A 12698-nucleotide genomic window follows, 5' to 3' on the forward strand; every position below is an offset into this window, starting at 1 on the left:
GGCTTCATAGAGCTCCAGGTCCTGATCTTAGGGTGGGAGACCAGGCCTCCTTAGCAGGGGTCCCTCAGGGAGTGGGAGGACCAGGGCGAGCCTGGGTCCAGGCAGGGCTACAAGAGGCTCCCAGGTGATGGGGAAGGGGGCTGCCTGGCCCTTCTCCAAGCACATTTAGAGCCAACCCAAGGGAAACCCCGATTCTGTCAGTGCCGGCACGCCTGGGGCACAAGCATCGGAGACATTAAATATTAAATACTTCGGCTGCCTTCCAAGCTTGGTAATTAAAACTCTTATTTCATAATTTACACAGGATGGACGGGGAGGTCACAGACCGCTCTTAAAGGTTTCATAGTTCCTTGTTCACAGATGAAGTGGCTCTTCCGAGGAAAACCTCCTCTCACTTGGGACCCTCGTGCCCTATTTATAAAGTGATTTCCTGGGAGGGAGGCCAGGGAGTGGAGATCGGGGAGGTCTCCGGGGTGTAAGGCCCCAACCAGGAATCCCAGCAGGGTCTCGGGCTTTCTTTCTGCTTCTCCAAAATGGGCCTGGGTTCCCAGGAGACGGCGGAGGGCGCCTCGCCCCTGCTGGAAGGGCAGCCTGGGAGCTGGAGTTGGCAAACGGGAGGCGACGGGAGGAGGCCCGGGGGAGGGGGCGTCTTCCCTTAGCTTTCAGCGCCATCTGCTGGCCGACGCTAAACTGCCGCTCCCCCAGAGGCCAGCTAGAGACCAATTTTGAGTTCTGAGCAGGGAGAGAGAGGGGTTCCAGGACAATCAGGCCTGGAGCTTCCAGAAACATTCCAAAAACACAGTTTAGGTTTTTTAATTGTTCACTCAGTCATTCTCCCGGGATCTAGGGAGAAATCGGACTCAGACTCGGATCTTTGGGGACCTACCCCAGCATGATAACCCAGGTGTGCCTGGGGCTCATGGGGGCCTGGGGATCAGGGAGGCCTCTCACCTGCATTCACTGTGTGCCAAGCACTGGCCTACATCACTGACATTTGTTATCTCGCTGCAGGTGCTGTGATCTTGCTGCTGTGCGCATTTGACAGATGAAAACACTCAGGCTGTGAGAGAACCCCAAAGCCAGAGGATTCCCTTGATCACTCCTCACCATGGCCAACATGGTGAAATCCTGTTTCTACTAAAAATACAAAAATTAGCCGGCTGTGGTGGCAGGCACCTGTAATCCCACCTACTCGGGAGGCTGAGGCAGGAGAATTGCTTGAACCCGGGAGACGGAGGTTGCAGTGAGCCAAGATCGCACCACCACACTCCAGCCTGGGCGACAGACCAAGACTCCATCTCAAAAAACAAAACAAAAAGAAAGAAAGAACAAGAGAAAGAGAGAGGAGAAAGCAAGCAAGCCAGTATGAGGGAAAAGGAGTGAGAATGGGGAGGGCCTGAGACAAGACTGCAGCAGAAGTTCCGGGGCTACTGGATTTGAACCTGCAGCTTTAGAGCATGGGGCACCATGGAGAGAGGAGAGGTAGGCAGGAACACGAGCAGATTTGTGGGGTTTTGGGGGTTTTTGTTTTGTTTTTTGAGACAGAGTCTCCCTGTGTCTCACAGGCTGGAGTGCAGTGGTGCAATCTTGGCTCACTGCAAGCTCTGCCTTCTGGGTTCACGCCATTCTCCTGCCTCAGCCTCCCAAGTAGCTGGGACTACAGGTGCCCGCCACCATGCCCAGCTAATTTTTTGTATTTCTAGTAGAGATGGGGTTTCACCGTGTTAACCAAGATGGTCTAGATCTCCTGACCTCGTGATCCGCCCCCCTCAGCCTCCCAAAGGGCTGGGATTTGTGTTTTTAAAACAACCCTCGGGCTATACAGTGAAGCCTTGCATTGTAGGGAGCAGAGTGGGGGAAGGCTGGAGTTAGGGAGCCCAATTTGGAAGCCGCTGTAGTCAGGTGAGAGAGGATGGGGTTGGGGGAGAGGGCCTGAACTAGGGCAGAGGAGACAGGAATGGAGATAGTGGATGGATGTGGAGATTGAAGCTGGAAATAGAGCCCAAAAAGTATCCGTGGCTCACATTTCTGCAAAACTGGACACCTGGAGGTGACATTCACTAAAATGAGGCCCACACTTCTTCCACCACATCTCACTGGCCAAGAGCAGTCAAGGGTGGGAGCATTCTCCACCTTCAGTGGGAAAGACCATGAAGTTACATGGCAAAGGGTGCACATGCAGGGGGACTGAAGAATCAGGCCCAGTGACGCACAGTTTTTTGTTTGTTTTTTGTTTTGAGACAGAGTCTTGCTCTTGTTGCCCAGGCTGGAGTACAGTGGCACGATCTCGGCTCACTGCAATCTCCGCCTCCCAGGTTCAAGCAATTCTCCTGCCCTCAGCCTCCTGAGTAGCTAGGACTACAGGTGTGCACCACCACAACCTGGCTAATTTTTGTTTATTTTTAGTACAGACAGGGTTTCACCATGTTGGCCAGGCTGGTCTCGAACTCCTGACCTCAAGTGATCTGCCCTCTTTGGCCTCCCAAAGTGCTGGGATTACAGGTGTGAGCCACTGTGCCCAGCCAGGTGTCCAGAGAGAAAATGATCGATGTTTGAGAAGCCACCTTCCCCTTCCACACCCTTGCCCTAGTAAAGGAGAAGGAGTCTTGCTTGCTGGTTCAGCTTCTGGCTGCCCTTCTCTTGTGGGGATTCTGGGTGAATGGTGAATCTCACATAAACAAGCTAGAGGGTCTGGGTTAATCTATATAAAAAAGACTTGAGAGTGAGGGCAGGTTAAGGAGAAAAAAGCTGCTTGAGCAAGGAGAAAGAATACTGCCTGGCTCCCAGCAGCAACATGGGCCTTATTCCAGCCCTTCCTAAGGCCTTGCCAAATTCCCAGCATTAGTTCCTCTTAATAAGCTATCAGAGGAGACTAGGCTGGGAGTGATGAGACTTGGCATACATTTTTTTTTTTTAGAACACTCTGGCTAAGAATAGCTGAGAGGTTCTCAAAGGCAACAGGTAGGAGGGGTCAGGCCATCCTTATCACAACACTCTAGTCATTAAAACAGTGTGGTTTCAGCACAAGGACAGACACAAAGACCAATAGAGGGGAAGGTAGAACCCAGAAGCAGACCCTCAAACACACAGGCACATGATCCATGACAGAGGGGGCCCACAGAGCAGTAGGGGACAGAGAGAGTCTTCAATAAGTAATTTTGGGACAAAATTGAGTACCATGTAGAAAACATGAAATGGACCTCCACCTCCACCATATGCAGCAACACCCGTTCCCTGCAGGCCTCCCAGAGGGTCTGGAACCAGGAACTGGAGAGCTATTGGAACCGTGGCAACTCCTCCGTCCCCAGCCCACTTTTCCTCCTCCCCTCCTGATGTTTACAGAACGCATTTTAGACACTGGGCCCTGTGCTAACGGCTTCTTTGCATTCTCACTGAGTCTCCACAACATTCTTCTGAGGCCAGTATGATGACCCCATTTTACAGCTGACGAAACTGAGGCTCAGCGATTGAGTCATTTTCCCAAGGGTATATAAATTATAGGATGTGGGGTTGGGGTTTGAACCCAAATAGGCCAGTTCCAGAGCCTACTGTGTTACAGCACCTGATATGGTTCGGCTGTGTCCCCACCCAAATCTCAACTTGAATTTTACCTCCCAGAATTCCCACATGTTGTGGGAGGGACCCAGGGGGAGGTAATTGAATCATGCGGGCCGGTCTTTCCCGTGCTAGTCTCGTGATTGTGAATAAGTCTCACGAGATCTGATGGGTTTATCAGGGCATTCCACTTTTAATTCTTCCTCATTTTCTCTTGCCGCTGCCATGTGAGAAGTGCCTTTCACCTCCCACAGTGATCCTGAGGCCTCCCCAGCCATGTGGAACTGTAAGTCCAATTAAACCTCTTTTTCTTCCCAGTCTCGGGTATGTCTTTATCAGCAGCGTGAAAATGGAAGAATACAGCATCCCTTCTGGAAACAGAAGTTCAATGTGATAGGGGTCTGTGGTATTGGGGTGGGGGGCTTGTGGTGCAGAGGCTGGAAGGTGAAGGAGTGGGGTGAGAGGAGTGCCCGGAGAGGGGGGTAGAAGCAGACCACTGAGGGCGTAGAACGCCAACCAGGAAGCTTCCCCTCTTTCTTCAGATAGGAGAGAGTGGGAGGATTGGGAACTGAGAGAGTCACGCTGGCTCCTCCACTGCAATTCCCCTCATCACCACTTGGACTATCCCAGGACCCCAAGCCAGCAGTTCTGCAAGAAGGCTGTTCAGACACAAGCCGCTTCCTGCCAGCCTTCTTCCTTGTCTCTTAGGCCTTAGAAGTGGCCCAGTTACATCTTCCCCTCTGTCATGCCAGAATCTGGCCTCACTGGATGCCACATCAGGGTGAAGTGGAGAACCAGGAGGTAGGCTAGCCAAAGCAGTTAGAATGTTTCAGTTGTTAAAAAAAAAAAAAAAAAAAAAAAATGGCGGGGCACAGTGGCTCACGCCTGTAATCCCAGCACTTTGGGAGGCCAAGGAGGGCAGATCATGAGGTCAGGAGATCGAGACCATCCTGGCTAACACGGTGAAACCCCGTCTCTACTAAAAATACAAAAAATTAGCCGGGCGTGGTGGCGGGCGCCTGTAGTCCCAGCTACTCGGGAGGCTGAGGCAGGAGAATGGCGTGACCCGGGAGGCAGAGCTTGCAGTGAGCTGAGATCGTGCCACTGCACTCCAGCCTGGGCAACAGAGCGAGATTCCATCTCAATAAAGAAAGAAAGAAAGAAAGAAAGAAAGAAAGAAAGAAAGAAAGAAAGAAACCTACTTGGATAGGCTAATGCCCTAAAGTGAGAATTTGATGTTTCAACCACTGAAAATTCGAAATGCCACCAGGGCCTAGGAGGACCTGAAATCAGGAATTAGAGATCCAATGGGAAATGAGAGGCCCCTCTTCTTCATCCTAAGCCCCCCTCTTTCTTTTTGTTTTATTTATTTATTTTTTTGAGACAGGGTCTCACTTCGTTGCCCAGGCTGGAGTGCAGTGGCACAATCTCAGCTCATGGCAACCTCCGCCTCCCAGGTTCAAGTGATTCTCCTGCCTCAGCCTCGCAAGTAGCTGGGATTACAGGCGCCTGCCACCATGCCCAGCTAATTTTTGTATTTTTAGTAGAGATGGGGTTTCGTCATGTGGGTCAGGCTGGTCTCGAACTCCTGACCTCACGTGATCTGCCCGCCTTGGCCTCCCAAAGTGCTGGTATTATAGGAGTGAGCCACCGCACCTGGCCCTTCTTTCTTTCTTAATCAGGGTTCCTGTGGTCACTCCTCTCTGATGTTCCCGCAGTCCTCTGCCTCTCCAGCCACCTATGTGCAGATGAGCCCCACATCTCTGGTTCTAGCCTGGTCTGCTCTGGAATCTCACACCAAAACACCTCCTGAACATGGCCATTAGGATAATTCCACTAGCTCCTCAAACTCAGCATGTCCCAAACTCAACTCAGCCCCCTCCCCTGAACCTGGTCTTCTTATCCTATGTTCCTCTGCAGTGGGTGTATGATAGTGCCACTATGATAGTTGACCCAGTTACCAATGCCAAAAACCAAAAAGTTGCCCTGGACAACTGCCCCCTCACTCCCACATTCACTATTCAGCAAGACCGGTTAGTTCTCTTAAATGGCCTTCAAATCTGCCCTTTCCTCTAAGTCTCCACAGCCACTGCCTTAAACATCTTTCACATGGACAACTGCCATAGCTTCCTTACAGATCTCTCCCACTTCAGTCTTAAAATACAAAGTAGGTGTGCCACTCCTCTGTTTAAAACCCTTCCATTACTAGGATAAAGATAGATAATGGTTCAATGGGATGGAATTGAGAGCCCAGAAATAAGCCCATACATTTGCAGTAAATGGATTTTCAACAGGGGTACCACGACAATTCAGTGGAACAAAGTTTAGACTTTTCAACAAATGGTGCTGGGACAACTGTAAATCCACATGCAAAAGAATGAGGTTGGACCCCTACCTCACACTGTAAACAAAAATTAACTCAAAATTGATCGAAGATCTAAATGTAAGGGCTAAAACTATACAACTTTTAGGAAAAAATGTAGATGTAAATCTTTGTGACTCTGGATTAGGTAATAGTTTCTCATATATGACATCAAAGCATAACCAGCCAAAGGAAAAATGGATAAATTGGACTTCATCAAAATTTTTAAAATTTGTGCTTCAAAGGACAGTATTGAGAAAGTGAAAATGTCTGCACATCATATATATGATAAGGGTCTAGTATCCAGAATATATAAAGAAATATTATGATTCAACAATAAAACACAAATGAAACTAAATTTTAAATGCTCAAAAGATCTGAATAGATATTTCTACAAAGAAAATATACACATAGCCAAAAAGCTCATAAAACGATGCAAAATGTAATTCGTTACTAGAGAACTGCAAATCAAAACCACCAATTGGTGGGGCATGATGGCTCATGCCTATAAACCCAGCACTTTGGGAGGCTGAGATGGGAGGATTGCTTAAGGCAAGGAGTTTGAGACCAGCCTGGGAAACATAGCAAGACCCCAACTCTACAAAAAAACAATTGTTTAATTAAACAAAATAAAACAAAACCACAATGAGATACGTTACACCCACTAGGGTGGCTATAACAAAAAAGTCAGGCAGTAACAAGTGTTGGAGAGGATGTGGAGAAATTAGAAATTTTGTATTAATGTGGTGCTGGTGAGAATGAAAACTGGAACAGCCACTATGGAAAACAGTTTGGCAGTGCCTCAAAAAGTTAAACATACTGTTATCATATGACACAGGAACTTCACATCTAGGTATATGCCCAAGAGATCTGAAAACATATGATGTCCACACAAAAATTAGTACATGAATTTTCATAGCAGCATTATTTATAATAGCCAAAATGTGGAAAGGATCCAAATGCCTGGGATATTCTTCAGTTCTGAAAAGGAAGTACTGTTACATGTGACAACAGGGATAAATCTTAGAAACATGCTAAGTGAAAGAAACCAGACACAAAAGGCCACATACTGAATGCTTCTATTTATATGAAATGTCCAGAACAGGCAAATCTGAAGAGGAAATAGATTCGTGGTTTCCAGCAACTCGAGGGAGGGAAGAATGGGAAGTGATTGGGTGCAGGATTTCTTTTGGAATGATGACAATGTTCTGGATTAGAGAGTGGTGATGGTTGTACAACTTTATGAATATGCTAAAAATCACTGAATTGTACACTTTAAAAGGGTGAAGCTTGTGGTATGTGAAATCATGTATCAATCTTAAAAAAATAAAACCTTCAGTGGCTCCCCTGACCCTGAGGACCTTTCATGGTCTAGCCCCTGCCTACCCCTCCAGCCTCATCCTGTGCTAGTCCTTCTATTGATCACTTTGCTCAGAGGAGCAGATCATTAGGATTTTTCTTGAGACTGTGGTTGATGGGTAAGCGGTTTTTCTGTCTGTTGCCCTGCATCTAAATATGTGTGCTGCAGTAGCACCTGACTAAGCAAAACCAAGGCTGCTGCTTGGTCTCCACCTTCCTGACTCATACAAATTTCTCTTGAAACCAAACCTGACCCAGAACCACACAGGGAAAGGCATTCTGGGACATGAAGTTCCAGCTTAGCTAAATGGACATAGTACCAAGCCACCCGGGCTCTTCTCACATGCTGTTTCCCTGCCCAGAGCCCGGTCCCCACTTCTCTTTTCACCCACACATTCCTACTCCTTCTTCAAATCTCAGCTACCCTCAGGAAAGCTCTCTGGCCCTTGCTCTATTCCTGGACTGGCCCCTCCTCCGATCTTCCCTGGCCTGCTTTATGAGGTCCAGGATGTGCAGTTGAGGAGGTCGTGCATGACTCCAAGAGCACAGTTCATACTCCTAATCATCAGAGTCATCACACACATCTTTACGTGAATTTCTCCACCGAGGTAGTAAAGTGACTAATGCTTGGGGCGTCTCTTTCTTTCTTTCTTTCTTTCTTTCTTTCTTTCTTTCTTTTTTGAGACGGAGTCTCGCTCTGTTGCCCAGGCTGGCGTACAGTGGCACAATCTCGGCTCACTGCAAGCTCCGCCTCCCAGGTTCACGCCATTCTCCTGCCTCAGGCTCCCGAGTAGCTGGGAGTACAGGCACCCGCCACCATGCCCGGCTAATTTTTTGTATTTTTAGTAGAGACGGGGTTTCACCGTGTTAGGCAGGATGGTATCGATCTCCTGACCTTGTGATCTGCTCACCTCAGTCTCCCAAAGTGCTGGGATTACAGGTGTGAGCCACTGCGCCCGGCCCACTTGCGGCATCTTTTTTCTAACACAGGTGCTCATAGGCGGTCCTGGGGCTGACCGTACTCCTTTTGTTTCAGGGGATAGAGGTACCTGGGCACCAGGCTGTTTCCCTTCCTAGACTGTGGGCCCCATCTATCAAGAACCATGTCAGAACAGCTCAATGTGGGGTTCCCAGCATTTAGCCTAGGGGCTGGTACACAGCAGACACTTGAAGGAATGAGTGAAGGTCTGGAGGATGAGAGAGGAGCGGCAGGAGAGAGGGCAGGAGACGGGTGGGCTGGGGGCTTCAGGAACTAGGCTGGAGGCAGAAAGATGAGACAGTACAGCGAGGTAGCTTGGAGTATGGATTCAGGAGCCGGACCCTCATCCCCATCACTTACCAGCTGTGTGAACTTCAGTAAGTTACTTCACCTCTCTGTGCCTCAATTTGTTGATCTGTAAAAATAGAGCTAAGAATAGCACCTCCGTCGAGGGATTGTAAGAGTTCACTGGGCTAATATTTGCAAAAGACGTAGATAGCAGTACACAAGTGTTCATTAAACAAAGAAATACATACATGCATGCATACATACATACACAAACACACGAATGAATAAATACAATAAAGGAAAGATGAATAAATTTGTTTCTCTTTCAAAGCCAGGACAAAATGCAGCAGAAGGTGATACTGGGGTTCCCTATTCAAGTTGTGGGAAGGCAGTGTAGAGCTTTGACTCTGAAAGTTCGTAGGTTTAAGAGCATCAAGACAAATGTCCCAGCTGGCAAGAACCTCTAGACTAGAGGGTATTGTATTAGCATACTGTTAGTTAAGGAGTTATAGCTCTTAGGATACCAGCTTCTGCACAATAAAATGATTTTTAAAACATTTTAAAAACCTGATTAAAACATAATGCTCTGTTTAGTTACTGCCACAAAATGTTTTGTTTGCAAATTACAGCCTAGTGGATTTAATTTACTTTCTGCTGACACCCGTACTAGACATGATGGACCAGGCAAGCACAGCAAGGCTGCAGGCTGCGGAACAGCATTGCAGGAATTGGAGCTTGCACCTCCACCGCAGAGCATCTGTGGAGGAGGTGGCATCTCCAGGCCTCTCCACTCCCACCACTAGGTCCTGAGGGTCTCACTAATGGCCTGTCACTATGGTCCTTCCCATAGGCTGTCTGCACCATGGAGGGTTTGGGGCTTGACAGGACATTGTACACTGAGGACAGAGACTGAAAAAGTGATCCAGGGCCAAGTTCAGCCACCTCATTGTTTGCCTGGCTCACACCAAGATTTCAAAAAATTTGAGCCAACCTTTTTTTTTTTTTTTTTTTTTAGTGCAGTGGTACAATCTGGGCTCACTGCAATCTCTGCTTCCCCGGTTCAAGTGATTCCCCTGCCTCAGCCTTCCAAGTAGCTGGGATTACAGGCATGTGCCACCATGCCCGGCTAATTTTTATATTTTTAGTAGAAATGGGGTTTCACCATGTTGGCCAGGCTGGACTCAAACTCCTGACCTCAGGTGATCCGCCTGCCTCGGCCTCTCAAAGTGCTAGAATTATAGGCATGAGCCACCATGCCCGGCCTGAGCCAAAATTTACAATCAGGAGGTACAGGCTGGGTGTGGTGGCGCACGCCTGTAATCCCAGCTACTCGGGAGGCTGAGGCAGGCAAATTGCTTGAGCCTAGGAGGTGGAGGTTGCGGTGAGCCGAGATTGTGCCACCGTACTCTTGTCTGGGCGACAGAGAGAGACCCCGTCTCAAAAAGAAAAGAAAAAAAAATCAGGAGGTACTACTTTAAAAATCTTGATGTTTTGCTACTCTTGAAAAAATGGGAAGAACAGGCAACACTAGGCTGTCATTGTCATGGCAACAAAAGGCTGGAGTATGAATGGTCACGTGCTTTTGGTTTGTCACACTCTCTACCCTTCCCTACCGCCTCCCTCACATTCAGGAATCTGAGACGCACTGAAGTCCTATTTGCTGGTGCATGTGAGCTGTTGTTTTTCCTTTGGGTGGAGAAGTATTTCCAGACTCCATAGATATCATTCCAGTACCAGCAGGAAACAGATGACACACTCAAGTTGAGTAATTGAGGAGAGTTTAGCAATGAGATTATTTACAAAGGTATAAACAGGGATTAAGAAAAGCAACAGGGAAGGAATGATTTAGTACCCTGGGGCTAGGAACACTGGGGACTGTTACCACCCTAAATTTGAAGGGGTGCAGAGAGGGGACCTGGAGAGAGAGAGCTACTGACGGAGCTGAGGCTGGGTCAAGGGCTGTGGCCAGCCCATGGGGACTCCACGGGAAGGGAGCCCGGAAAATGATTTTTTAAATGCACTCCTCCTTCCCTCCAGTCTCCCCTGGGGATCCCAGGGGCCACACCAGCTGGAAGCTAGCAGACAGAAGAGTCCATATGAATCAGCCCCCCAGACACAGACTTGGAGTGGGGAGGCAGAGAGGGTCTGGGGGAAGAGCCAAATGGAAGACAGCCAGCCTGTCACATGTCCTTCAGAAGTGGCAGGATGGCCAGGCGTGGTGGCTCACACCTGTAATCCCAGCACTTTGGGAGGCCAAGGTGGGTGGATCACTTGAGGCCAGGAGTTTGAGACCAGCCTGGCCAACATGATGAAACCCCATCTCTACTAAAAGTTAGCCAGGCATGGTGAAGCAGCCTACTTGGGAGGCTTGAAGCAGGAGAATCACTTGAACCTGGGAGGAGGAGGTTGCAGTGAGCTGAGATTGCACCACTACACTCCAGCCTGGACAACAGAGCAAGACACAGTCTCAAAAAAAAAAATGGCAGGACAAAAAATACACATATAGGAGCCAATGTCCAAGGACAAATGAGAATGACATAGCTTTGTGTGGATGTTAAGAATATGCATCCTGGCCAGGCGCAGTGACTCACACCTATAATCCCAGCACTTTGGGAGGCCTAGGCAGGGGAATCATGAGGTCAGGAGATTGAGATCCTGGCTAACACAGTGAAACCCCGTCTCTACTAAAAATACAAAAAATTAGCTGGGCATGGTGGCACGCACCTGTAGTCCCAGCTACTTGGGAGGCTGAGGCAGAAGAATCACCTGAACCCGGGAGGTGGAGGTTGCAGTGAGCTGAGATCACGCCACTGTACTCCAGCCTGGGCAACAGAGCAAGACTCCGTCTCGAAAAAAAAAAAAAAAAAGAACATGCATCCTTATATAGTTAATGTGCAAATGTCTACTGTTCTTCTCATTTGCATCACTGACTTTGCCTCTTGGGAAAACTTGCCTCCCCTTGACCCCCTCATGCCCCCTCTCACCCCACCACACCATGTTTTTGTGCTGTTTCCTCTTTGGGAAATGGATGGGACTTTCCATCTTCAAATGGAAATAGCATTAGAGGATCCTACGCCTCCACCCCTCTATGTGGGGAGGCAGAGGACAGGTGACAGCTCAGACACTGGCCTCCCCTGGACCTGCCCTCATCAACAGCTTGTCCCTTGTTTCTGTTCCCGATGTCAAGCAGTATCTCAGCAAGAGCAAGTCAGAGCATCCCTGCTCCAGGAGGAGGGCTCTCCTACAGCCGGGAGAGAAATTCTGTTCTGGAGGCTCACGCCTGTAATCTCAGCACTTTGGGAGGCCAAGGCGGATGGATCACTTGAGTGCAGGAGTTTGAGACCAGTCTGGGCCACACAGGGAAACCCCGTGTTTGTATTTTTGTTTCTACAAAAAATTAGCTGGGCAGGTGGTGGCACACCTAGCTACTCAAGGGGCTGAGGTGGGAGGATCACCTGAGCTGGGGAGGTCAAGGCTACAGTGAGCCATGATTGTGCCATTGCACTCCAGCCTGGGTGACAGAGTAAGACTCTGTCTCAAAAAATGAAAAAAGAAAAGAGAAAAGAAGTTCAGTTCTGGGAGCGGGAAGAGTCGGTAGCCCCATTTTGGCCCCAGGTTCCAGTTGCATTCTCCAATTTAGATCTACCAGGAATAAAGCTGAAGCCATTGTCTCTATTTGATCTCAATCCATTATGCCCTGTATTGAGACTCCCTAGCATGACACCCCATCCTGTGTTTGAGGAATTCCCCATTCTCCAAAACTTGGAGAGAGGCAGAACCTACACCCCACTGTAGAAGCCCAAAGGGCCAGTTTGTTGCTTCCTCAGCCTCCCTTGCAGCCAGGGAGCAGACGCTGGGCCAGGCTCAGCCAACCAGAGGACTCTGACTTGGCAGCTAGTGGCACATGAGGGCAGTGGTGGCAGCAAGATCTGCTTCCAAAGTAGCAGGGGCAGCGCAGTGCAGACTGGAGGGGACGGGGGATCCAGTTGGCAGCAGCAACTGCACTGTCAACAGTGGTGGCCATGGTGGTGGCAGCAGTGTTCTGGCCACCCCAGTTCTGTGGCCTGATTGTGGGTGCGGCTTGGCTGCATAGTCACAGAGCTCGATTTTCCAGCCCTCTTGGAGATCAGATCCTTTTAGTGAATTCCTTTTCTA

The sequence above is a fragment of the Nomascus leucogenys genome, chromosome 8 (genome assembly GCF_006542625.1).
Source record: "Nomascus leucogenys isolate Asia chromosome 8, Asia_NLE_v1, whole genome shotgun sequence".
In the NCBI taxonomy this organism is placed as follows: Eukaryota; Metazoa; Chordata; class Mammalia; order Primates; family Hylobatidae; genus Nomascus; species Nomascus leucogenys.